The 24,451-nt window shown below is 40.9% G+C and overlaps 1 protein-coding gene across 1 annotated transcript in view; it reads right to left on the bottom strand.

Annotated features, from left to right (window-relative positions):
• Positions 1 to 24,106, bottom strand: part of VSNL1 (visinin like 1) — a 61,901-nt gene extending 37,795 nt beyond the window's left edge. The window contains exon 1 of the mRNA XM_006096012.3: positions 23,778 to 24,106. The gene's annotated coding sequence lies outside the window, so the exon portion shown is untranslated. The remainder of the gene's footprint in view (positions 1 to 23,777) is intronic.
• Between the last annotated feature and the right edge of the window lie 345 nt (positions 24,107 to 24,451).

Here is a 24,451-nt window from a genome sequence, read left to right as displayed (position 1 = left end):
AAGCTTAGAACAGAATGAAAGAACTTCCATTGATTTCTGATACAGGCTCTCTGTCATCTCTTTTCTGGATTCTGCAGCCATCTTCTAGTTGGTCTTGCTACCTTGAGTTTTTCCCTCTTCTCATCCACCTTCTACCTTGTCTTGATAACAGGATTCCAGAGCAGAAGAGGCAGAGCACGTAAGAGTGCCCTTAGGAGAAAACTGGAAGACTTCCTAGAAGAGGGAAAAGGACCAGCAGGGGAGCCAAGCAACACCCACTTGCATCGTGTGTGTGTGTGTGTGTGTGTGTGTGTGTGTGTGTGTTGCCCTGAGTTGTCCCCGATCCATGCTGATATCTAAGTCCAGCTTCCCAGGACATGGCAGGGCCTGCTGCATGTAATGAGGCACACAGAACATCAGGTCCAGCTTCTCTCATGTAATCTGGCCATCAGTCTGCCAAGATCCATGTATAGACTGCGGGGCTGAGATGGACAGTTCAGGCACAGGTGCAGATACACAGCAAGATGAGCACATCAACAGGGAAACAGCCCTGGAAGTAGGACTCAGAGCAGCAGAGAAAGGGCTTTAGGGGCTCAGACTGGAGGTCTATGGGATACCTGACAGGGGTCTGGATTGCAAGTTGAGCTGGTTCTAGTGTCAGATTACCTGGGTCTAGCCTTTAATAGAACAAGTGTTCCTCACCTGAACATGGTAATAACTGGAAGAGACTAGCCTTGCTCAGGCTTAGACTCCTGCCAAAATTGCCCTCTCTTTTCCTTACCTCCCGCCTAAATCTTACTCCTTATGCAAGGCTTGGTCCCAATGCTGTCTTCTCCCTGACACTCTCTACAAGCTCTCTACTGTCCTTTTTGTATCAATAATGACATGTGGCCTGGTTAACTCTGGGTAAGTCAGTTCAGCAGACATTTATAAGCATTTTCTGTGAGAAAGGCCCTGTATTGGGCATGGTGAGATATACAGAGAAGACATGGTTCCAATCTTGAAGGGCTGAGAACTGAATGCAGGAGATATTCAAACCTCCTGGAATAGGGAGCATGGTGAGATGAATGCTCACAGCACAGAGCTAAAGATCATAAGGAACAGAGAGACAAATTCTTACTAGTTCTGGCAACTTCTCCTTTAACTGATTCCAGGTGAAAAAATCTTAAACAGTGTTTCCCAAACATGTCCCAGAACAAGGCTCATCCTTGGCTGTCTTGTTAAAAATACAGCTTCCTGAGACCCATTCTTTGAGGGAATTCTGTTCTTTTAATAAGCTACTCAGGTGAATATGATCCTCAGTCAATTTGGGAAGCACCGATACAAACATGAATAAAAATCAAAGTCTAAGGAGAAAACACCCAAGGCAGCACAGACATAACCCCAGATCCTCCCTTCCTCCATGTGACACCCCTAATTTGGTTTCAAGATCCTGCATTGGGGACACTAGCAGTAAGAATTTAGAAATCACACAACTAAAGGATGACCAAAGCTTAAAAAAATTTACCTCTGGGCTCTTCTCTTTTATGCCCTTTAGTTTCAGGTTGGAGAATTTGAGGTTGTCCAAGATCCCATGCATCACTGACGACAGAGCCAGGGTGAGAACCCCTGTCTCCTGACCTGGCTGGGTGTTCCCACCCTTCCACCCCCAAGCGAGCTGCCTCCAGGCCAAACAAAGCCTATAAGCCAGGAGGCATGTTTATTTCTGTGCCAAGTGTTGAAACAGTTCCCATCACCGACCCTTTGGGATCCTATAAACAAATGACATGAGGTTGCTAGTTTCCAGAGACTGTTAAAACCACCCTGAAAACCAGACTCAAAGTTGCCCAGCACATTGTGTGGGGGATTCTCTCCAATAAAGCAAATATCTGACACGCTGGTTCTTTGGGCTCCTCTCTCCATCCTCCTGAAGCCAAGTGCTCACAGCCCCCCAGCAGCATGTCCCAGGGCACAGGGAGAGATCACAGGCTGGCCTTTTATGCTGTCTCTGTGGACCTGAGCAGCTTTGGAAAAGGGGAGAAATCCTTTCTCTTGGTGTTCTCTGGAGACTCTCTCAGACCCTGAACCTAATGAGATTAGAGCCAAGGTCCTGGCCCACAAGCATGAAACAGGTGGGGACGCAGACTGCACTCTTGGGGACTCACGATGAGCGAGTATTTATTTGATCTGTAATAAATGAGGAAACACATTTTGAGGGCAGTGTTAGAGCCAGTGACAAGAGTTTCATTCCAGAAAGTATAATAAATACAGAAAGATGAAAGCAGAAGTGAGCCCTAGGGATCAATCATCTGATCTAACTCCCTTGTTTAATAGAGGAGCTCCAGGGAGGCCAGGGGACTTATGCCATGGGACACGGAGTTAGCAACAGAACCTAGCAGTGCCCTGGCTACTGAGCCTCAGCAATAAGACTTGGAGGCCAGTGCTCCCGGGGCACTTAGATGGGCCAAAGTTCCTAGACGCTGCAGGAATGGGAAGAGCCAATCCATGTCCTTGTGACTAGGGTATGAAGAGTGGCCTCCTTCCCTAGGCTGTCCCCTACAGCTCAGGGCTGAGAACCTGAAGGGGCCCTGGAGATTTGCTGGATGGGGTGGCCCTGACCCAAGGATGGATGCTGCTAGTGGACCTTAGCCCTTGAATCTGACTAAGTGGTTCGCTAGGTGGTTCCAAACTAAAATCACCTAGTAATTAGGTGGCCAAGTGCTCATGGACTCTACGTGCAAGAGGTCAAGTGGACTGATCAGCCTTAGAGTCAGACCCAACTGCCATCTTCTTTCTCCTTTCCCAGGAACAAAGGACATTTCCCAAGTACCTGGGAACCACAGCTTAGACTACATCGTGCCCAAGTGCTAGGCTATGACTTTGGAAATGTTTCTGTTCAGGCTCAATTCCCTTTCACCCCATCTTGTGGGTTCCCTTCTTTCTTAATCAGGGCGCAATGTCTTTTATTTTTTACTTAAGCTTAGTTTAATGGAGAAAAAAAGTGTGCTGGTGTCAGACCTGGGATTTAACGGTGCTTTTGCTGCATACGAGGTGTGTGACTTTTGACAAGTTACTCAGCCCATTGGAGCCTCATTTCCCTCATCTGTCAAATGGAAATGATGACATTGCTCATTGGGTTGTTATGAGAATTACTGAGATAAGACATAAAATTCCTTCCACATAGTGGCTGTTCAACAAACAGTGGCTATTATTACCCTGATCACAGGACCCAGCAAACTGGGCAGCTCTAGCAGAGAGGTAGACATTTCAAGATTCAGGTCTAGACATCTAGGAGTCAGCCTAACCCCTATACCTACATCAAATCTGATATATATAAAGAGAAGTACACAGATTGTGAGACATGGAGAATTTACCATGGTCCTATTCACTCTCCTTCCTTTAAGTAAAAATGCTTCATATCTGATTTGACATATTCAAGTCATCTGAGGACCCCACAGCCCTGAGTAAGCATCAACTATTGAGTGAAGTTCCCATTCAATTCCTTTCTCACCCACTGAACAGAAGTATGAGCTGATTAATAGCTGGTAACCTTTCATCTGGGAGTGTTTCAAGCAGCCACCCACTTTTCTGCATCTTATTTTTACTTCCCGGTGCTTGTCTGTGACTATTCAATGTGTTTGAGAATCAGTTTCTATGAAAGGAAGGGGCTGATCCTGGCAGCATCAGAACCTTAGTTCTGGGAGGTAACAGAGGAAATGCTTTCATTAATAATCACAGCCTTCTGTCCAACAGATTGCGATCTAGGTCGTGCTGCCAAGTCCCAGTGGGTAGGACCGTGGCCCTTATCTCCAGCAGCAGGGAGCCGTGAGAGAGAAGTGCAGACCTGGGGCCCATGTCACCTGCACATCCCCAGTCACAGGGCTCGGAGCAGCCTTGAGCATAAGTGGTGCGTATCCTCTCCTTGTTCTCAGAGTGAGGACATGGGTATCCTGAGGGGCGAGTGACATGTCCAAGTGTCTACTGATAAAGGCGGAGTCATTCAAGTCTTCCGATTCTTAGTCTCTTTCCCCTCTGAGAGCCCTTTGCACTGACCATGCTCCTAAACTGTGATTTGCACAGTAATTCTAAAAAATACTTTGTGGGTAGGTCTCAAATACAGAGTGTTGAAATTGGCATATAAAGTTGGCTTTATAAAAGTACAATGTTCTGCTTGAAGGAGATGTGATACTAAACTTATTCAACAAATGTTCATGCAATATTGTCATATAATACAAATGTAAATATGGTTCCCATATTGATCTCTAGTGCAGGCCTTTCCTGAATACTAGATAATATATCTATCAGCTTGTTACATGTCCACCTTTGTATCCTAAAACCAACCAGACCCAACATGTTATCTTACTGGGCTACTCTCTGGGTAATGGCCCCACTTTCTGCCCAGGGACCGGTTCAGAACCTGTAGTTATTGAGGACTCTTCTCTCTTTTACGTTCCTTTATCTAATTAATCATCAAGTTAAGTAGTTTGTAGATTGTACTTCCTAACTTTTTCAAATTCCATCCACTCTCTGTTGCCACTATGTTAGATCAGGCCACCATCTTCTTATGTCTCACTTTGATTACCACAATAATCTTCTAACTTGTTTCCCCATCTACAGTTTTGCCCTCCTTAAATCCAACTATAGCTGAAATGACCTTCTAAAGCAGGGGTGGGCAAACTTTTTGACTCGAGGGCCACAATGGGTTCTTAAACTGGACCGGAGGGCCGGAACAAAAGCATGGATGGAGTGTTTGTGTGAACTAATATAAATTCAAAGTAAACATCATTACATAAAAGGGTACAGTCTTTTTTTTTTTTTTAGTTTTATTCATTTCAAACGGGCCGGATCCAGCCCGCGGGCCGTAGTTTGCCCACGGCTGTTCTAAAGCATAAAATCTAATCATGTCACTGCCCTGCTTAACCCCTTCAGTGGCCTTTATATCCTCCTTCTGAATCCAGTCCTCAGCATGGCTCTCAAGACTACTCTGTCCCCTCTCCCGCACCCGGGAGAAGCAATGATAGGGAGACATGGTGGCGTTGTGGGGGAATTCCTGGATCAGAGTCTCTGACATTCAGGACAGCCATGTTAGGAAGCATCTTTGAGGCTCAGTGCTGCCTTCTGTGAGATGGAGTATAATAATGTTACACACAGTATTGCGATAATGTTATCACAGCTTAAATGATATATAAGATAGGAAAAATCTATCCCATGTTCATTATAATGATTGAGATTCAAATTTGAAAGATAGAAAATTCAAAGAGAAGATGATCCATAGGTCAGTACTTCGGGGTGCCTAAGGCCAGATCTAGGATAGTTCAATGAGGCCCAGAGAGAGATCCATTTAAAGGTCAAAGGAAAGAGCCAAAAAGGTGAAGGAGAGTAGAATTTGCCGCCGCAAAATATGCTGCTTTGGCATAGGATTACTTTAGGATGATTATTTTTAAGAAATAGCAGACATAGGAGAATCTCTGAAAACAGAGTCAAAGTTACCCTTCAAAAAGACACATTTATAAAGGGAAATCTCTATTTGTAAGGCTGTTTAACTCTGTACCAGGAACAGGCAGATGTCCAAATCCCTATAAATTCTTATTAATGGAGAAGGCAGCTGACTTAAATCTGCATAACAACCTTGACCTGGATTTCTGGGCTTTGCCTGATAGCTTCCCACCACTGGCTTTCCTTCCAACTAACGTTTTTTTTGTTTTTACTGGTGATGGTATTTAAGGTGGTGACTTGGGCCATTTTGAAGAGTTACTCAGTTTTCCTGGTTCTCTCCCATGTACACTAGAGGTCTATGTGTTATTAGACTTCTGCTTGTTTTCGTCCTATTAATCTGTCTATCATTACAGGGTATAGCTTAGCCAAAAACCTAGACTGGTAGATGAAAAATGCATTTTTCTCCTTTGCAAACAGTAGTATCTCTGGATGTGTCTGTAGATCAAAATCCCCTACTCTCTTTTTAGTATAAGGAAATTTACTTGAAGGTAAGGGCCACCATTCTGAGTTCTCAACCTGGAACTGTTGGCCATGAAGCCAGCTGATATCCTCAGGAAAAGTTTTCCAGGGCCCACCCAAATGGCCTGTGTGGGCTTTCTGTGCTTTGATTGGTTCATGGGACACCTTTCCCTAAAACACCAGAGCTGGGTTAAACACCATAGCTGTCATGTTTTCCTGTATGACCTTAGGAAAAGTCTGCTGCCTCTTGGAGCTTCAGTTTTCTCATCTTTGAAAGTTCTATGAAAGTTTCCCTCACCCAGCTCACCAGGTCATTGCAGGGAACAAAGCGTGGAGGCAGTTTGTATATTGTAACACTGTTTGTAACTCTTAATTTAGTGCACTCTCCAGGACATCTCAGGAAAGAAAACAAGACCCAGATATGGAAAGAAGTGGGCTTTGTGAGGCAGGGATGAGGAGAGGGAGTAAATTGCAAATCCCAGGCAGGAAGGGGTGAAGACACGTGTTGATGAGCAGCCGACAGAAGGTTCACAAAGAAGAAGCTGGAGGAAGAAGACCCAACAACGTGCCCATTTCTTGGATCTTTGGGACTAAGATGGGTGGAAAAGACACATTTACCAAAGGTTGCCAGGGGAGTGCTGACACTCTCTAGTAAGGTTCCTGTCTTTGATGTGTTTCTAGCTCTGACTTATGCTCACCCTGTCCTTGCTGGGCCTTTGTGAAGGATCCAGCAAGGCTGGAACAAAGCACTTTATTGTGGTACATGATAAATATATTGACTGAAAGGGACAATGCCAAGGCTGAGAGGGCTAAAATTAGACCTTCCAGTTCTGTTTGACTTGGCAGTTGTGTGCCCAGGCTGCTAACATGGCATCCTCTACCCACGTCCTCCCGTCCCTGGGCCTCCTGAGAGCACAGGTAACGTGTGCTGAACGAGAGGAAGCGTTGCTTCCTCTGCCACCCTGTGGGGATGACAAATGCTTCCGGGCCTGTGTCCTGCCACTTGGAGCAGTATGTTAAATAATACTTAGCTTGAAAGGATATGTTTCCTCATCAGCTAATTTGCAGATTAGGATAAAACCATATCTCTCCTTCCCATTAATATAACACTTTCCCATAGTGAAACCACAGGAAATCTCAAGACAATCATATACTTGAACCTTCTATTTGTCTTCACCTAAGAACTTACAGCTGCATCTATGTAACCAGTGCAGAACCCAAAGAACCAGGTATAAGCACCTTAATCATGCCGTGCAGTAATGTCATCTACAGGAAGGAGCATGGGCCTTGGCGTTAGACATATGAGGTGAGATCCCAATTCTAGCACTTCTATTAGATTGTGCCCTTGGGAAAGTTACTGAACCTTTTCTACCTTGTTCGTTCAGCTTTAAATTACATACAACCTCAAAATGTTAAATGAAATAATAAATCCACATAAATGATTTTAGCAGTAATAATTATAGCCTATCAAGTGCTTACCATGTGTTCATGGGTTATGCACTCCACCTTTACAATAATTTTATGAAGTAGATGCCACTATGTCTTCACTTCACAGTCAAGGAAAATTTAGAGAATTGAAGACATTTGTTCAAGATCACACAGCAAGAAAACAGTAGAGTTAGGATTTTGAACCCTGGAAGTTCTCTTATTCACTGATAGCTTTTCTGTCTTCTTAAAGGAGATGAGAAACACCCAAGTATTCTCCAGGACAAAAACTATTATTTCAATGTAAGAGTTCGCCATTCTCCTTCTTGCCTGGATGGTGCCCTGATGTATGTAATTTTTTTTCCCCAAGGAAGGCAACTTAAGGGTACTCCACAGCTTGGTCCGTTATTTCACAATTGCTAGCTTCTGATTCCTAGGGGGTGGGGGACAGGTTTGGATGCTAAATACAAAAGCAGCAGTTGAAGGTACTGAGAATTTTTAGCCAAGAGAAGCAAAGACTTTAGGGAGGAAATTTGAGCTCTTTTCAAATAAGTGAAGGATTTACTGGCACAAAAATAGACTTATGGATTAGCATAAAGGAACAGAGTCTAGAAATAGATCCAGCTATACATAATTACTTAATATATGATGAAAGAAATTTTTCCAAACAAGAGGAAAAGGGAATATAATCTTGTAAGTGATGCTATCATCACCACTTTACAGCAATTCGATGAAAAACATCAGATAGAATCACACTATATACCACCTTTTAAAAAACATTAACAGTTGGAACAAACAGTTTAATACAAAAATTAAGTCAAAGATAACAATTAGAAACTGAAAATATGCTAGACAAATGTTAATAGTTATTGTGTATGTATACACATAGCTTTGAATATAAAACCAATACAGTTATTAAGGAAAGCATTAGAATCAGAGGAGATAAATGATTGGAGTGTGGCTAGATAATTCATGCCAGAGTAAACACAAATAATGAAAACAAAACCCCAAAATATGTTTAACTTATTTATTAAGGTTAAGTTAGGCTTTCTAAACATTAAAAGCAATGGCAGAAACTATAAAAGATAAGATATATAGATAGCCGAAACCAGTTTGGCTCAGTGGATAGAGCGTCGGCCTGCGGACTGAAAGGTCCTGGGTTCGATTCCGGTCAAGGGCATGTACCTGGGTTGCGGGCACATCCCCAGTGGGAGATGTGCAGGAGGCAGCTGATCGGTGTTTCTCTCTCATCGATGTTTCTAACTCTCTCTCTCCCTTCCTCTCTGTAAAAAATCAATAAAATATATTTTTAAAAAAAGATAAATAGATAGAATTGCATAAAAATTCAAAGCTTAGGCAGTTTAAAAACACCAGAATAAAGCAAATATCAAAATGGGAAAATATGCAACATAAATGTCTTCTAAGTACTAAATATGCTTAAAAATAAATGGGGAAAGGGTATGAAATCTGGGCAACAAATATGAACAGATTATGAACAAAAGATGAAATATCTTGGCCAACTTCAATCCTACAAATAATCGAGCACAGTAAAATTGTATATTGTTGCAACCCACCAAAAAATACTAGAAATCAAGAAGCTTTATATATCAACACTTTTAATTCCAGGGGAAGCTAACTTAAAGAAATAGTCCAAGAGAAAAAAAAAGTGATACACAGGATATATTTAAAGCAGCATTATTTAATAATGGTAAAAATACTCTAGAACTATAACCATTCCCCATTACAGAAATGTATAGTAAATTATGGCACATTAACACCATGGAATATAAAACTGTGAGTTCTATGTTGAAACATGGCAAATTACTTATGATATTCTAAGTGGAAAAAGCAGACATACAATATTGAACAGTCATTATAATTAAACTATTTACTGCAAAAACAATGAAGTCACTTTGAGAATGAAAGAAGGTGCTATTGTTTATGCAAGGACAACAGGCATTATTCAGGGCTATCCTAAGCAAATTGGGGTGTATGGTCACCCTACCTCTCCAACTTCATCTCCTATCAATAACACTTATTTGCTATGCCACAGCCACACTCACTTTGTGGCTTTGTCTCTAATACATCAAGTTTACTCTCATATTATGTCCTTTGCATTAATTTCCTTTCTCCTTAGAATTCTCTTCTCCTAAGGTCTTTCATGGCTGACTTCTCAACATTCAAGTCACTGCTCAAATGTCACTTTTTTGATCTTTCTGTTTAAATTTTTAAAACTCGTCTCTCTTTCAGTATGCTCCTAATGACTATCAATTACTTTGCCTTATATTCTTTGTAGCCTTAGGATTATCTGAACTTAGCTAATGTAGTTATTAGTTTATATGATCATTTACTGACTTCTTTCACTAGAATGTCAGCTCCAAAAGGCAGGAACTTGGCCTGTTTTGTTTACCACTCTTTATATCTAGACTTGCCCCTGGTACTGAAGAAGTAATTAATATTTTTAAAAGAAATACCTTAACTTTCTATAATTTTTAAATACAAGCTCCTCTTCTTGATAGTGATAGCTGTTAGAGTTATTATATGACTGTGCTCAATGCAAAGAGATTGTCTCTACAAAATTGTTTGAAAGAAAGGTCAAGTTTAAGTTCCCCTATCTACCCGCTCAGGTGCTCAATAGGGATATGCAAAAAGTCAGTCAAGTTCTTATTACCAACTTCAGGGAAGAACTGAAATAAGCATTCTTAAATAAGAGTAGAGGGTATGTCAATATAAATTAACCATGGTAGTATTATTGACCCTATTATTAAAACCATTACTATCACCTCTAAAGTCCAGGCATCAATTGATATCTATGTGGCAATATTTATAACATGTACACCATGATAATCTGTCATACAGGTATCATTATGTAAACTTCACAAATAAAATAACTCATGTAACTCAGAATATTTTGTGACAGAGCCTTATTACAAAATCCACACTTCTTTCCGTCTTATTCAATCAAGATTCTTTAATCCTTTAAAACATTATGTCAGACAATGCATTTGAAAGTATTTTCTTGCCATTATTGTATGCTTTGGTCCTTGCTCCCTGCACCCCTTTTCCCATTGCCTAGCTAGTTCCTAGTCTTGGCACCCCCCCCCCACCCCCAATGATCCCACCTCCAATCCTCACCCTGTGGAGGTCTGGGTTTATGTGCCTAGAAGGGCTTCCTCAGCGCTCTATGCTTCTTTCATGATTGTTCTTAACAGACTACCGATACCTGTCTCTACTGCTAGAATGTGAGTTCTGAGAGGGCATGAACAATGTCTTCTATCTTCAGAGTACATAGTAAGTACTAAATAAATACTTGAATAAATAAATAAAATACTTTTAACTTAATGGAATTGTGAAGGCACTCGGACATGTTTAAAGACCCACAGGAAGTAATTAAGGGTTTGGGAAGAGCACCTGACACTCAGGTGCTTGCAGATTTCTCTATCTGGAAACTGTTCCAGTGAGCTATGCATCAGGGTATGGTTATCATGGAGATTTCTCTTGGAGATATGCTAAAATTAAATGGATATCTATGTGGTAAATGGCTTTGTTGTCCTCGCTATTGAGGCCTTGCAAGTGATGGATAAAATGGGAGATGCTAACACTTGTGGGCAAGGCTCATTCTCCTCAAAGAGAAATACAGCAACCACCCTCTCCTTCTCAAGCCCAGAGGCTGTAAACAGGTTTTAGCAGCAATCCCAGGAGGTTGAGTTGGAAATTTAGACCTCAGTGGATTTCCCTGGAATCTATTATTTCAAACAGCTCAAAATAGGTCTCCTCATTAAAATTTTCTTGTAGCATTGATTAATTTTCTTCCATGATACTTAATCCTTTTTATAATTTTATGCTATAGTATGATTATTTGTTTGATATCTGTTCCTCTAACTAGACTCTGATCTCTATGAGGGCAGGGATTATGGCTGATTTAGATCACCCTATATATCTAGTACTAGACAAATGATAGATGTTTAATAGGTATTTGTTAAAAGAATGATTTGATAAGACAGAGAGGCAATACCTCATGTGAAAGTAACATAATAAATAGTAAAAAGAAGGTAAAGTAAGTAGAAAGAGCACAGATCTGTTTTGGATATTGGAGCTATTACTCACAAACGTCATTACTTTAGGCAAATTACTCAACCCCTGTATCAATTTCATCACCAAAAGTAGAAATACTATTATTTGGAAGTTTGGAACACCTGAACATCATAAGGTGTAAAAATCTGTCAAAAGTGGAAATTACTCACATGAGGAAACCCTATTGCCCCTGAAATCTCTTCCTCATGTGGCCAGAAATTCTCACTTCCCCAAATCTTAGACAAACATTTGGGACCTTTTGGTGTTCTTTGGTCTATTCAATGCATATTTATTGAGCATCTATGATATGCTGTCCACTGGGGTTGGCTCTGGGAATACACTGGTCAATTAGATAGATGTTCAGTCTAAGAGCTTTGTTTATCTTATATAATAAAAGGATAATATGCAAATCAACCGAACAGTGGAACAACCAGTTGCTATGATGCGCACTGACCACCAGGGGGCAGATGCTCAATGCAGGAGCTGCCCCCTGGTGGTCAGTGCGCTCCCACAGGGGGAGCACTGCTCAGCCAGAAGCCGGGCCTCTCCCGCCTCCGCAGCAGGCTGACATACCCTGAGGGGTCCAGACTGCGAGAGGGTGCAGGCCAGGCTGAGGGACCTCCCTCCAGTGTACAAATGTTGTGCACCAGGCCTCTAGTATTTGAATAACTCCTGAAAGGACCTAGGGACCTTAGTTACATATCACTGCAAACAATAACAATGATAACTATCTGTTATTGTATACGCTCTCTATCCCCAGCCCTGTCCTAGGTATTCCTGATTCATAATCTTATTTAATCTTTATAAGGACTATGAAAGGTAGACCTAACAGTTTTCATTTTTAGGCAAAGAAACTGCAGCCTTGCAGCTAGAGAGTGGCAGTGTTGGGTTGGAATGCAGGTCTGTGTGACCCTACAGCCATGATTTTCCTTATAGCAGCACATCTGCCAGCCAGTCACTTTTAATAGTATCATTTTATTTAGCAAGTGATGACTTGACATTATTATAGAATTTTCTACTTTTTATTAGATTGTGCAATTTAGTAAACATGGTTCTTATAATTACTGATGTAAAAATATTCTTTCATAAATGCTGGGTTTTCTCTGGCACATGAACACTGCTTGCCTGTGGTACAGAAATATTTTAAAACTAACTTAAAATGAATGCAAAATTCAGAATCCAGGAGTTTCCTTTTTTTAGACCAGCAATGTCAAATTCATGGACATTGAACCACATAGGATCCTGGATATATTTTTATTGGCTGGTGTGCTTGATGACAGGTTTTGAAAGACAAAGATACTAGGCAGGCATTCTGCTTGGTCAAAATACCATCATTTTAACAGTAATTTAACACCTGGCCCACTTCATTTAGACCAATGAGAGATCCAAAGATTAATCATACCCTGTGTTTGCTTTCTAGGAATTCACAGACCGATGAGGAATATGCTACTAGCAATGATATGAAGAGGATGATGGTGATAGTGGTAGTAGTAGTAATAATAATGATAGTAAAAGCAAAGCATGCCATTAAAACTGTATGAACCAGTGTTCTGGGAGCTCAGCCTAGATTTGGCTCTCTTTCCTATTTCCTGTTCCAAAACAAAGTGACAGAAGTGATGGGATATCAGGCAGTTGCAGATAGGTTTTGGTCAGAAGAGACTTTTCAGAGCTTCCAGAAGCAATGCAGTCTTTGGCTCATAAAGTTGGCCCTGAAAATTACTAAATAGTTTAGACAAATTTCCCACCCAATACTAAATGTTATGACTCCTCTGGCCTATGATTTTCTAGAATCTCACCCTCTGTCACTAAGCAGCCAGCCCAGGTTCAAGGGGATTATTCATTCTACGAAAGATGTCCAGAAATCTATGTCAAGGATATTGTTCAGGCTACCCTTAAAACGGTAGTGAGTAACGTGTACAAAGATATTTCCCTCACTGGTATTTAAAAAGTTAAAATGTATAATAAAAAGAGAATAGTGAGGTAAACCTTGTCCATACATATAATGGAGTATAATGTCTTAAGATAACATTTGTGATATGTTTTAATTGCAAGGGTCATGCTAAGGGGGAAAAAAGTAGTATATAAAATTTAAAGAAATGAGTAGTCTCAACTAGAAACAAACTTACAAAGGAGGAAAATATAGCCTATAAGTAACAGATTGTAGGTGATTTTATTCCTTTTTTATGTTTTGCTTTCCAAATTTTCTACAGTGAGTATTATTCTTTTACTTAGAAGAAGGTATCATTAAGCACTTAAGAAGAACAAATTCCCAGCTTTCAATCAAGCTAATTTTTTAAAAAATATATTTTTACTGACTTCAGAAAGGAAAGGAGAGGGAGAGAGAAACATCAATGATGAGAGAGAATAAATGATGAGAGAGAAACATCAATCATGAGCGAGAATCTGCCTCTTGCACACCCCTGACTGGGGATTGAGCCTGCAATTCCTGGCCAGGAATCAAACTGTGACCTCCTGGTTCATAGGTCAGCACTCAACCACTGAGCCACACCAGCCGGGCACAATCAAGCTCTTTTAAGAGCTGTTGTGTGAGTAGGGACTTGAAGGACTATTGTTCAATGAATTGCCTGGAATGCCAACAGCAGCCCTCTTTAGTTCTAGTTTTTAGAGTTATGTCAAATGAGTTTGCAAAAGTAGACACAAAATCTTCTGAAAAAAACACACACAAAGTAATCTGTCTTCTTCACTTAATGAAAAAAGAAATATTCTGCCCTTATATCTACTCCCAGACAACTACAAAACTGGAATATTATCACTGTTATAATGAGACAATCACCATGCAAACAATCAGTGTCCAGGCTGGCTCTAAATTTAGAGAAATGATGTGATTCTTGGTTATCTACCATAGGAGCCAATAGCTACAATTCAGAGAAACTAGCTGGAGTACTGGATAAATGTTTAGCCTTCTTTCTATTATAACATCTCCCAGTGAGTTTTCACTCACAGATGTATAACCTTATAGACCTATTATAATCGAAATACTTCTTACCAGCAACCTCTGGTTGGCATTTTATTAAGTGGTTCCCATGTAATATAGAAGAAGCTGGTCTCTTTACATCCTATATAATAAAGAGATAATATGCTAATTAGACCGAACAGCCAAACAAACTTCCAGATGACCTTCCAGATGAAGCTGGGGCTGGGAGGGCCAGCAGAGGCTGTGAGGGGCTGTGCGGGCTGGCCAGGGCTGTGAGGGCTGACTGAGGCTGCAAGGGCTGGCCAGGGCTGCAAAGGCAGGGCAAGGCAGCCTGAGCTGTGAGGGCCGAGCCCCTTGCACAAATTTCATGCATCGGGCCTCTAGTTTTTTAAATAAGCAGGCACAAGCAGTACAAGAACATTATGCCACTGTCATTGTGCTAAGAATCTTTATAAATACAATGTTCTGAATTCAAACATTCATGTTCTAGAAAGAGTACCCATTTACCTTCACAAATGGTTTTAGATGTACCCAATTTAGGAGCTAGCACGTCAGCTATATTCAGCTGTAAACTTCTTGATTATGAATTCATTTAATTTCTCAACTTAAAAGCTCTGAGAATAACAAATACAACTTCATTATTAAAAACTGAGTGGCAGTTCAATGCGAGGGTTCTGCTGGGCCTTTCATAAATATTATCTCTAGGATTTGCAACAATTTTGTGAGACAGGTTAAATTCACACTTAAATGAAGAAACTAAGGCTCAGAAAGATTAAATTATTTGCCTAAGGCCACACAACCATTAAGTGGTGGAGTCAGAATTCAAATTTGGTTCTGATTTATAGTCCAGTTTTATTTAAATTTTCCCATTTTGTTGATGTCTAGTCTTTAGATTATTTAGATTGTTTTATTCAGAACTTCTATTTTATACCCTGAGAAACTGAGACATGAGGAATTAAATGACCTGTCGAGTTAATATGAACAAAAAACAGACTCAAATCTGAATCAGATTAATTGCCTCTATTTGTTGATTTTTTAAATTATGACCTCTGCAACATTATATTAACCTCTGATAACATATCATACTTTAATTTTTGTATTATTTTGAATTGAAGAAATTCAAAATATTTTACAATAATGTCATTTTTCTGAATTTTAGATCATCTTAAAGTCATAAATACACCCCCTTTTCATGTGGGGAAACTACACAGAGGTATAAACATGCAGTGGGAAGGATTCAGAGCCAGTAGTCATTAGCCACTTTGGCACAATTGTGGTCAAATTTCCATCCAGAAACAAAATGGGAGAGATCTCAAGGGATCAGTAGCCAAAGTACTCCAAGAAGTTTCCTCAAGCTTCTTGGCCTGTTAGTCCCTTTTTTTCCATTTAAATTTTTTAAGGAAGGGACATTAACATTCATTGAAGACCTTATACATGCCAGAGACTGTGCTAAGCACTTTCATAGACATTATGTTATTAGTCCTTGCAATTAATCTCAGGGATATAATTTCCATTTTACAAAAGTTAAATAACTTTCTCAGAGTGACTACACTCATCTCTGAAGCCATGTCCCTTTTATCCATACCATACTTCTCTCTAGAGAGAAACAGGTATTGTATAAATTTCTTGAATAAAACAGGCTGCTCTCTATTAGCTAACTGGGATACGTAAGACCTTATTTATTTCCACTTAGATCCAATTCAATCTCTCTCTTCTCAGTTCAGTTTTGAACTAAGTGATGAAGAAGCAGATATAACCTTGATGCAATAATTTGCACAAGATCAGTACTTTGAGTCTTAAATTGTTTTATAAAAGATAAACTAAAATCCTAAAGTTGTGATAATAATAAATTTGTTACCGCCCAGGATGCATGCCTCAGTGGTTGAGTGTCGACCTGTGAACCAGGAGGTATAAGTTCAATTCCTGGTTAGGGCACATGCCTGAGTCACAGGCTCGATCCCTGGTGTGGGATGTGCAGGAGGCAGCCGATCAATGATTCTCTCTCATCGTTGATGTTTCTATCTTTCTCTCCCTCTCCCTTTCTCTCTGAAATCAATAAAGATATATATTTTTTAAAAAATTGTTACCATTACATGGCACTATATAATCTACAGAATATATTCAAAGTCATCTCAATTTCATAAGTGCTAACTAGAGAAGGTAGGTAATTTCATATTTGTTTTCATACAAGGAAACTAAACTCAGAAAAGTAACTTTTCTAGGACTTCACACCTATGATGACTACAGCACAGGTGTGATGTCTAAAACACATCTAATGACTCCCAGTTTTCTGTACTTTCCAGTATATAGTTCAGGTATTTCTTCTATAGTTTCTCTCCTGTATGCATCTATACCACCTTTTTACTTCACTTGACTTACTGGAATTCATTTATCTGTCTTTCTCATTAGGCATAAATTCCTTGAAGGCTCCAGTGGTATCTTAATGTTGATTCTACAGTGACTACACAGTCCTCGGCACATTTATTCAATAGTTATTTATTTTGTAGTTTAAGCACTATTAACTGTTCAATGCTTTTAATAGCTTAATTTCTTATTCAGAGGTTCCACCACGAATGGGATTACTACTGTTCAGAGACTAAAGTGGTTTATGAACCATTGATTTCTCATGAAAGGGATGATAATAACTATCATTTATTGTGCATTTTTAGTAATGAGGCATTATGTTACACTTTATATATATATAGTCTTCTTTTTACTTTTCAAGAATTCTCTGAAGTACTATTTTAAATGGAAACTGAGGCTGAGAGGTTAAACAATTATTCAAGGTCATAGAACTAATAAACAGTGGAACTGGCGATTTTTATCTAAGTACTAGTGGCCCGGTGCATGGATTCGTGCACATTGAAAGGAAATTAACCTCTCTGATTCCAGAGTGCGTCACCACAATTTGGCAGTAAACCAGATACGGGGCAGACAGTACCCCAGCAACAACATAAGCCAAGGCCAAAGGTGGAATCACACAGCCCCCACGAGGAATCGGGCTCCCTCCTCTCTGGTTCCGGGATCTATCACCCGAGAACTGCCACTGTCAAGCCACCGCAGCTCGGCAACTCCTGCGTTGAGCATCTACTCCCTGGTGGTCAGTGCATGTCATATGTACTGGACATTGGACGGTTGGATGGTCACTTAGCTTTTTATATATATAGATATCTATCTTGAAAATTCTTGTTCACATTTCCTCTAATTTCTTTTGAGCCAGTTGAAACATTGGTGAGGGCTGAGGAATTTTCCCATTTACAAATGAAAAATGAGGAAAAATTAAATAGTTTTCATCTCATTCTGAGGAAAAATACCTTTATAAGTAGTTAAACTTACAAAATTTAAACTGATTTTTTAAAAAATATTTCATGAGCAAGAAAGTACCTTATGTATACATTTAAAAAACACTTGAACTTCTGCAATAAACAAAACTGATAGTCTTCCATTAACTCATAGCATCAAATGCCAAACAATTCCATCAAGCAGAAGTTGCAAATTGAGTCAGACTTGTGCAGTCTTTTGGCACATTAAAAATAAAATATTATATTAATAAGCATGTCAACTTTATTGATAATGCTTAATGGGCCTCCAATGGGGCATTTCACTAATAATTCAAGATTGCATTTCAGAAATAAACTCACTAATCAAAAATTAATAAACCAATGCAAAATATAAAACACCACAGATTCCTGTACAACCAAAGTCTACTATTTTAAGAAACCTTCAACTGCCCTAAACATCCTGAAATATGAAAGAGCAGAAATATTAGGGCCTACTTGTGTGAATTAGAGAAAATTCATCCAGGCTCCAAAGCACATTTAACATGTTAATGATTTGCAAAAAAATCTATTTACATTCAGCTCTTCAAAAGTTCATAGTCTTTCAGAGCTTAAGAGATAATAAACAAGATCCAAATAAAGGATAAAAAAGTACATTTAAAGTGACAGATTTCCATTTTCAGAAAGTTGCTATATGAGTAAGAATGAAAAAAATAGGATTTATTTAATAGATCTATAATAACTGTAGGCAAATTTAACTAATTTGTGTACACTTTCCCTTTAATGAGTAACACTTCATAAAAATGAAATCTTTGTTAATTAAGAGAGACCTACTTTCTATAAGAAGTTCACCAATTATTCTTAGCTATATTGAGCTTGAAGGCCACTTGGTGAATGAGAGTATTCCAAGTCTTAATTGTAATTTAGAACAAAAGGAAATAGATTGTTCACCTAAAAATTATCCAACAAATGGTTAGAAATACAGTGCATTGTCTTCTAAAAAAATAAACAATTGGTGGTTATACAGAACGTCATCTTTGTTAGAAATACAGTGAAGTAAGGCAGTTGAGATATTCAGAGAAGGCATAAGAATTATAAATTATCTGACTTGCATGCTTTAAGTTAACTGATCAGAGTATAGAACATCTCTTTAATGTATTCACAGGCACCTTATTATTAAAGTGTCAAACCTCTTTGAGGATTCTTCAGTAATTTGCTATTCCATTTCTGTTTCATTCATTAAGTAGTTTCTAAAGCACCCCCAAGATCCCCATTTGTGAAGTTCTCAATGATTCAAGCTGTGAGCAACTCAAACTATTTTGATTCACTTAAGAGAGCACAAGTTATCTTTAGAAACCAACTGTAAATGAGAAATGCAGTGTTATGGTCCCTTCACAATGTGAACATGTTAAAATAATTCCACAGCTCAAGAGACCCATCATCTAAATGAGTGGTACACATAGCTACCATAGGCTAGGTTTACATCACTTTAAATTATTAATAATAATTCTTGAATATAGGTAAAAATGATTATGATTTTACTTAGTAAGAGATGAAAGGGAGGATACTCATATGAGTAGATTAAAAAGCACTCTTAAAGGTGCTTTATATCTACTGGAAGTAAATTATAAAATCTTCTCTAGTCTTGCTTTTCTTTTCTGTTAAGTAACATAAAGATATTTATAGCAATGTTCATTGTTCACAGGCTTTTAGTAGAAGATTTAATTTCTTGATATAATTAACAAGGTACATTCAACTGATTCTTGTTATAACAAATATTTCATTGACAATTATAGAGTATCTACTATAAAAACCATTATAGAGATATGAAAAAGGTCATTAAAATATCTGCCCTTGTGGACAGTGCTTTCATATTGTAGCTATGTCTTTAAGATAAAAATGTTCCTTAATATACTGTATTTTTATGTATTGGAAGGATGGATTAGGTAATTTATATGGTTCCCTTCCAGTTCATATACTATGTTAATTATATGAATTAACCACTGGAATAGTAGAAATATCAATCATTTATTAATTTATCTCTGTATCATTTGATATTTTATGAAATTTAATGTTTATGTCTATTAAATATAACTGAAATGGCCCTAACTGGTTTGACTCAGTGGATAGAGCGTCGGCCGGCGGACTGAAGGGTCCCAGGTTCGATTCTGGTCAAAGGCATGTACCTTGGTTGCAGGCACATCCCAGTAGGGGGTGTGCAGGAGGCAGCTGATCAATGTCTCTCTCTCATCGATGTTTCTAACTCTCTATCCTTCTCCCTTCCTCTCTGTAAAAAATCAATAAAATATATTAAATAAATAAATAAATATAACTGAAATGGACATTGTCAATTTCAACGTTAGATTAACTGAATGTGATTCCTTCTAAAAGAACTTTATCTTCCTAACTAATGACGAATCTTAGGAGCATAGAAATCATTCAACATAAAGAAAAATACCTTTAGAATGACATTAAAATATATTGTTCTTGTGAATTAGGAAACTGGGCATTTGATATGGATGTGAAACTCCCCACGGAGCTCCTCAGCAATGTTTGGAATCCATAACTATGTGCAACCCAAACAGAAAACCTATAGCTTGCCCAGGGCGGCATTTCTAATCAAGTTACCCTGTAACAGAATGGGATTCATAGCCTCGTGAGACCAAGCAGGGCACTTCGCAACTCCAAGTCTCTGCTGTCTGCAGAGGCTACCTGGTGTTGAGAAAAATCCTGGCCTGCCTGTTTTCAGAATGGGAGAGCAAGCCCAGGTGTCATCTGACCCAAAAGCCTTTGTAGGAACAGACTACCCAAGAGAGAGCTCCTTCCGATTCAGTAAAGCGTTGCCAAGATGGGAGGGTGGAATTAGCTTGGTAATTGGTGAATGTGTTGAGAAAGGCATCACCTTACTTCCTCCACAACTTCCAAGGGGATTGGCTACTCTCTCCAATGAGAGACTCAGACTCTGTCTTCTACCAGCCTCCCCGAAGGCCTCAGCTTTTCTAGGTCAGAATTCCTGGCATTTCCTTCAAGGGGACATTTTGGTTAGTTTTGGTTATCTTTCTGAGTGCCTGAGTGATTGCATTTGGGGAGAAGGAGCAGGAAGACCTGGATTATTTTAAAACCGACTAGAACTTTATTATATAGACACTCAGGAAAAATTTTTTGGAAGAAAGGGAGAAACAGAGAAAGCAAGTGAGAGAGAAGGAGAAGAAAAGGAGGAAAGAGAAGAAGGCTCACATAGGCAGGTATTATTGCCGGTGCCGCAGTCCTTGTCCAGCAGGACAGAGAAGAAAGCTGTGCAGGAAGAGCTGCGAAAGCCCTTGAAAGGTTTTAGAAGCCGCACTGCTGGCCTCTATGGGCCTGGTCAGCTCGAAGCAGTCGGGCATTCTTCTCTCAGACCTGCTGTTGCCCCACCCTCCATCTTTTCTGAAGGTGGCTGCATCTGGAGCATTGCCAGGAAGCCAGAGACAGGCATCTTGGATTTGGGTTCTGCCTTCTAGGAGGCAAGGGAGAGCTGGCAGGGCACAGTGTGTTTGCACTGCAGCTTCCTCACTCCTCAGAGTCTCAGTGCTTGAAGCTGCAGCAGTTTAGGAAGAGGCAAGAAGGCAGAAGAAGGAGCATGTGCCTGCAGTGTCTCTGAAGGCAGGATGCTCTGAAGAATTCTGGAAACATGGCAGGGCGGGGATGGAGATGGGGCTGGGCTGTCCTCAAACAGGAGCTGAGGATCTAACTGGTTTGCCAGTTCTCTCTAAAACCTCCAAAGATGCCAAAATAAAGATAAAAAATTGACTGTGGTGCAGAGGAGGCCAGGAGGCCAGACTAAACATCTAAAGAGATGCATCTAGTAGAGGTGAGGGGCAATAGAAAAGAGACCTTACAAGTAAGAAGAGGCAGAGAAGTGCCATGGTGTGAAAAGAAACCCTTGGGACCTTTTCGAAAGATGTTTGGGGAGCACATAAGTACTTATTTGACGATGTCAGCAATGTCACCGAGCATGTTAAAAGTGCAGAGAGAAGGGATCATTCCCATTCAACATTACTTTTTAATTGTTTATTCCATAGGCCAGAAGTTAACTGAATTTTCCCTAGCTCGTGGCTCTGCGCCTCAATTCCTCATCTGTACAAACAAGGAATTTGGACTAGATGCTTTTGAAGGTCTGGGCCAGATGTGATCCTCTATAACTGTCAGCCTGTGAACCAGAGTATCTGAGACGAAACGTCTCTGAACTTTAATACCAAATTCTCCCTCTTCCTCCACCAGTCACTTATCAATGCAGTGCACACCTGCACCACTCCTGGAGCTGGTTCAGCCTCAGTGATGACAAGGAGTGTGGCTTAATTGTGACAGATGATTGCTCCTTCCACCCTGAAGTAAGGAAGAGAGGCACAGAGAAGGCAGTATCATTTATACTTTGGGTTCCCAAGGAGAGGTTATTCTCGAATTTTCTATTTCAAATTTCGTACACTTAAATAAATTATAAATTCCTTTGAGTAGGTTCTAAATAGTTGGACTGACAAATGGTTAAAGAGCTCTGTAATGATCTGCCCCGTTTTGGAAAAAAAAAATTATTTCATTTCTTCCCAGAAATTGAACCTGCTTTTTCCATGGAAATCCAGCACACTGGCCATGCTCTGCTCTTGTCTGCCTGCCTCATACCATTCTGCCCGCTGGCTTCAGTGCAGCATTTCCTGGGGTTATCAAACACCCGAGCTTCATGGGGGTGCACTCCTGGGCTCAGGTTTAGTGATGTGGAAGCCTCCCCTCCCCCCTCCACACACACACACCACCACCACCACCACCACCACCACCACCACACACCACCATCACCACCACCACCACCACCACTACCACCACCACACACCACCACCACCATGACTCACACATGCAGGCACTTTTGATGGCAGTGGAGATAAAATGTGTTTTCACAAGAGTTTCCTTTTTAATTTGTCCCAGTCTCAAATTTATTTAAATTTTTTTTTAAAAAAATGAATATGTAGAAATACAACTCCCTTGCTCCTCTTGTCTTGAAGTTGGACGTGACACAGAGATAGTATACACTTGTTTTCTACACCCACTGCATTTCCATTTCACTGTAGTCTCCAAAATATGGGCAGGAGGGCAACTCTGAAAAATGGATTCCCAGTCTGGCATCTCCCAGGGCTCGGATCCGCGCAGTGCAGCGCTGAGCACTCGGACGGAGCATCGCCCTTTCCTCCCGCCGCCCCCTCCCCCCATTCACCAGCACCTCCGATGTCCACAGCGCGGTTGACCTTGCAAAGACTTCTCCCGTATCTGGGAAGGAACAATCCATTTTAACAAAAAACCCAAAACGACCTTTCCTCCTTTAAAGAAACATTGCCAAACGCAACGCGTCTGGGTTCCCACTTCCCATGCCCGCATTCCCCAAGGCGAATACCGGATGCCAAGGCAGGTAACTAGTTTGGGTCTGGCTCCCCCATTCATTCTGTCTCAGACTCTGTTCAAAATAGAGGGCTGACTGTGCGGCGGAATATCTTTCCTTTTTCTGACCATTCACCATCGTGACGAAAAACCAAAAGGGAAAAAATTAGCCACTCATGTCTAAATACTGAGAGAAATGTGCTTATGTAGCGTCTCGCTGTGTGGTTCTCAACACTTACATCCCGCTGGGAAACCAACCCTGATTTCCACACCATCGCGTCCACTCAGTTTGACTTAGCAAACACCTCCCCTGCTCTTCCACGGCCAGGAAAATGGTGCACCAGCCCCACGAATGACAGGTTGCTACTGGACTGCAACCGCTCAATAGTTTTATCAGCAACCGGGAAACTTCACCATCGGTCAGTTAGTTACTTAAATCTCTGTAAGGAAATCCTACTATTTATAGACTTAAACTAAGAAAGCACCTCCGTTTCACCTTTCTTAAATCTAGCCTAAGATAACCCTCCAAAACACGCCGCGTATAAACACTCTCCCCCCCCCCATTATTCCAAATAGCCCCCCTTGGACTAACAGTGCATCCAGATAGCCAGCATCAACCAAAGCAACTGTCCCCACGCATGCAGACGCATCTGTGTGCAAAAAAACGTGTGTGACAACAGCCAAAGCACCTCCCAGACAACTGGCTGCGCTACCCATGCAGAAATGCAACGAAGACTGCGTTTTCCACTTACAGTTACAGCGCTGCGCACGGAGACTGAACGAAAACGGCAAAACTCGGCAGGTCTTTCTATAGAGATATTTAATTCGAGCAAAAGGTTAAGCCGTCTCTGTGGCGAAGCCGCGCTCTTTTCCCCCTTCTGGAGCTCTAGGCTGCTTAAATCCCTCTCGAATCGCGCCTTCCAAGCCCGGCGGCCTCAGCTACACGCTCGGGTAAATCGCTGCTGCAGATTGGGAATCCCATAGAAAACCTGGGGTCGCTGGAGCTGGCTGCGCAGGCGCGCGAGCGGCCGCCTCGCCGGGCACCCCCTCCCGGCTCTCCTCCCCCCGCCCCTCCGGCTCCGCAGCCCCGGCTCGGAATGCTCGGGAGTCGGGCGCTGACCAAAAGCTGCCTGGCACTGGCGCATGCTCAGTTGGAGGGGCTCGGAGTTGCCGCGGGTGCATTCCATTCTCCAGATTTTAGCAGAAACTCCAAAGGAAAGTAGGTAGGAAAAAGGTGCCTGGCTCCCCGAGCAGCGGCACCTGGAGAGGGATGAGGGAGGGGGACTCGGGTTCCCCTCGACCCGCCGGTGCCGAGTCCGGCGGTGAAGGCTGAGGCCGGAGATGTGCCCCGTGGATCCTGCTTTTCCCACCGCTCTCAGCCCTAGAGAGCCTCCAGCCCAGCCTTGGTCAGGCTGCAGATGAAGGA

This window comes from Myotis lucifugus, unplaced genomic scaffold (assembly GCF_000147115.1).
Source record: "Myotis lucifugus unplaced genomic scaffold, Myoluc2.0 scaffold_165, whole genome shotgun sequence".
Lineage (NCBI taxonomy): Eukaryota > Metazoa > Chordata > Mammalia > Chiroptera > Vespertilionidae > Myotis > Myotis lucifugus.
The sequence above is the reverse complement of the archived record's forward strand: the minus strand, read 5'-3'. Positions and strand labels throughout refer to the sequence as shown.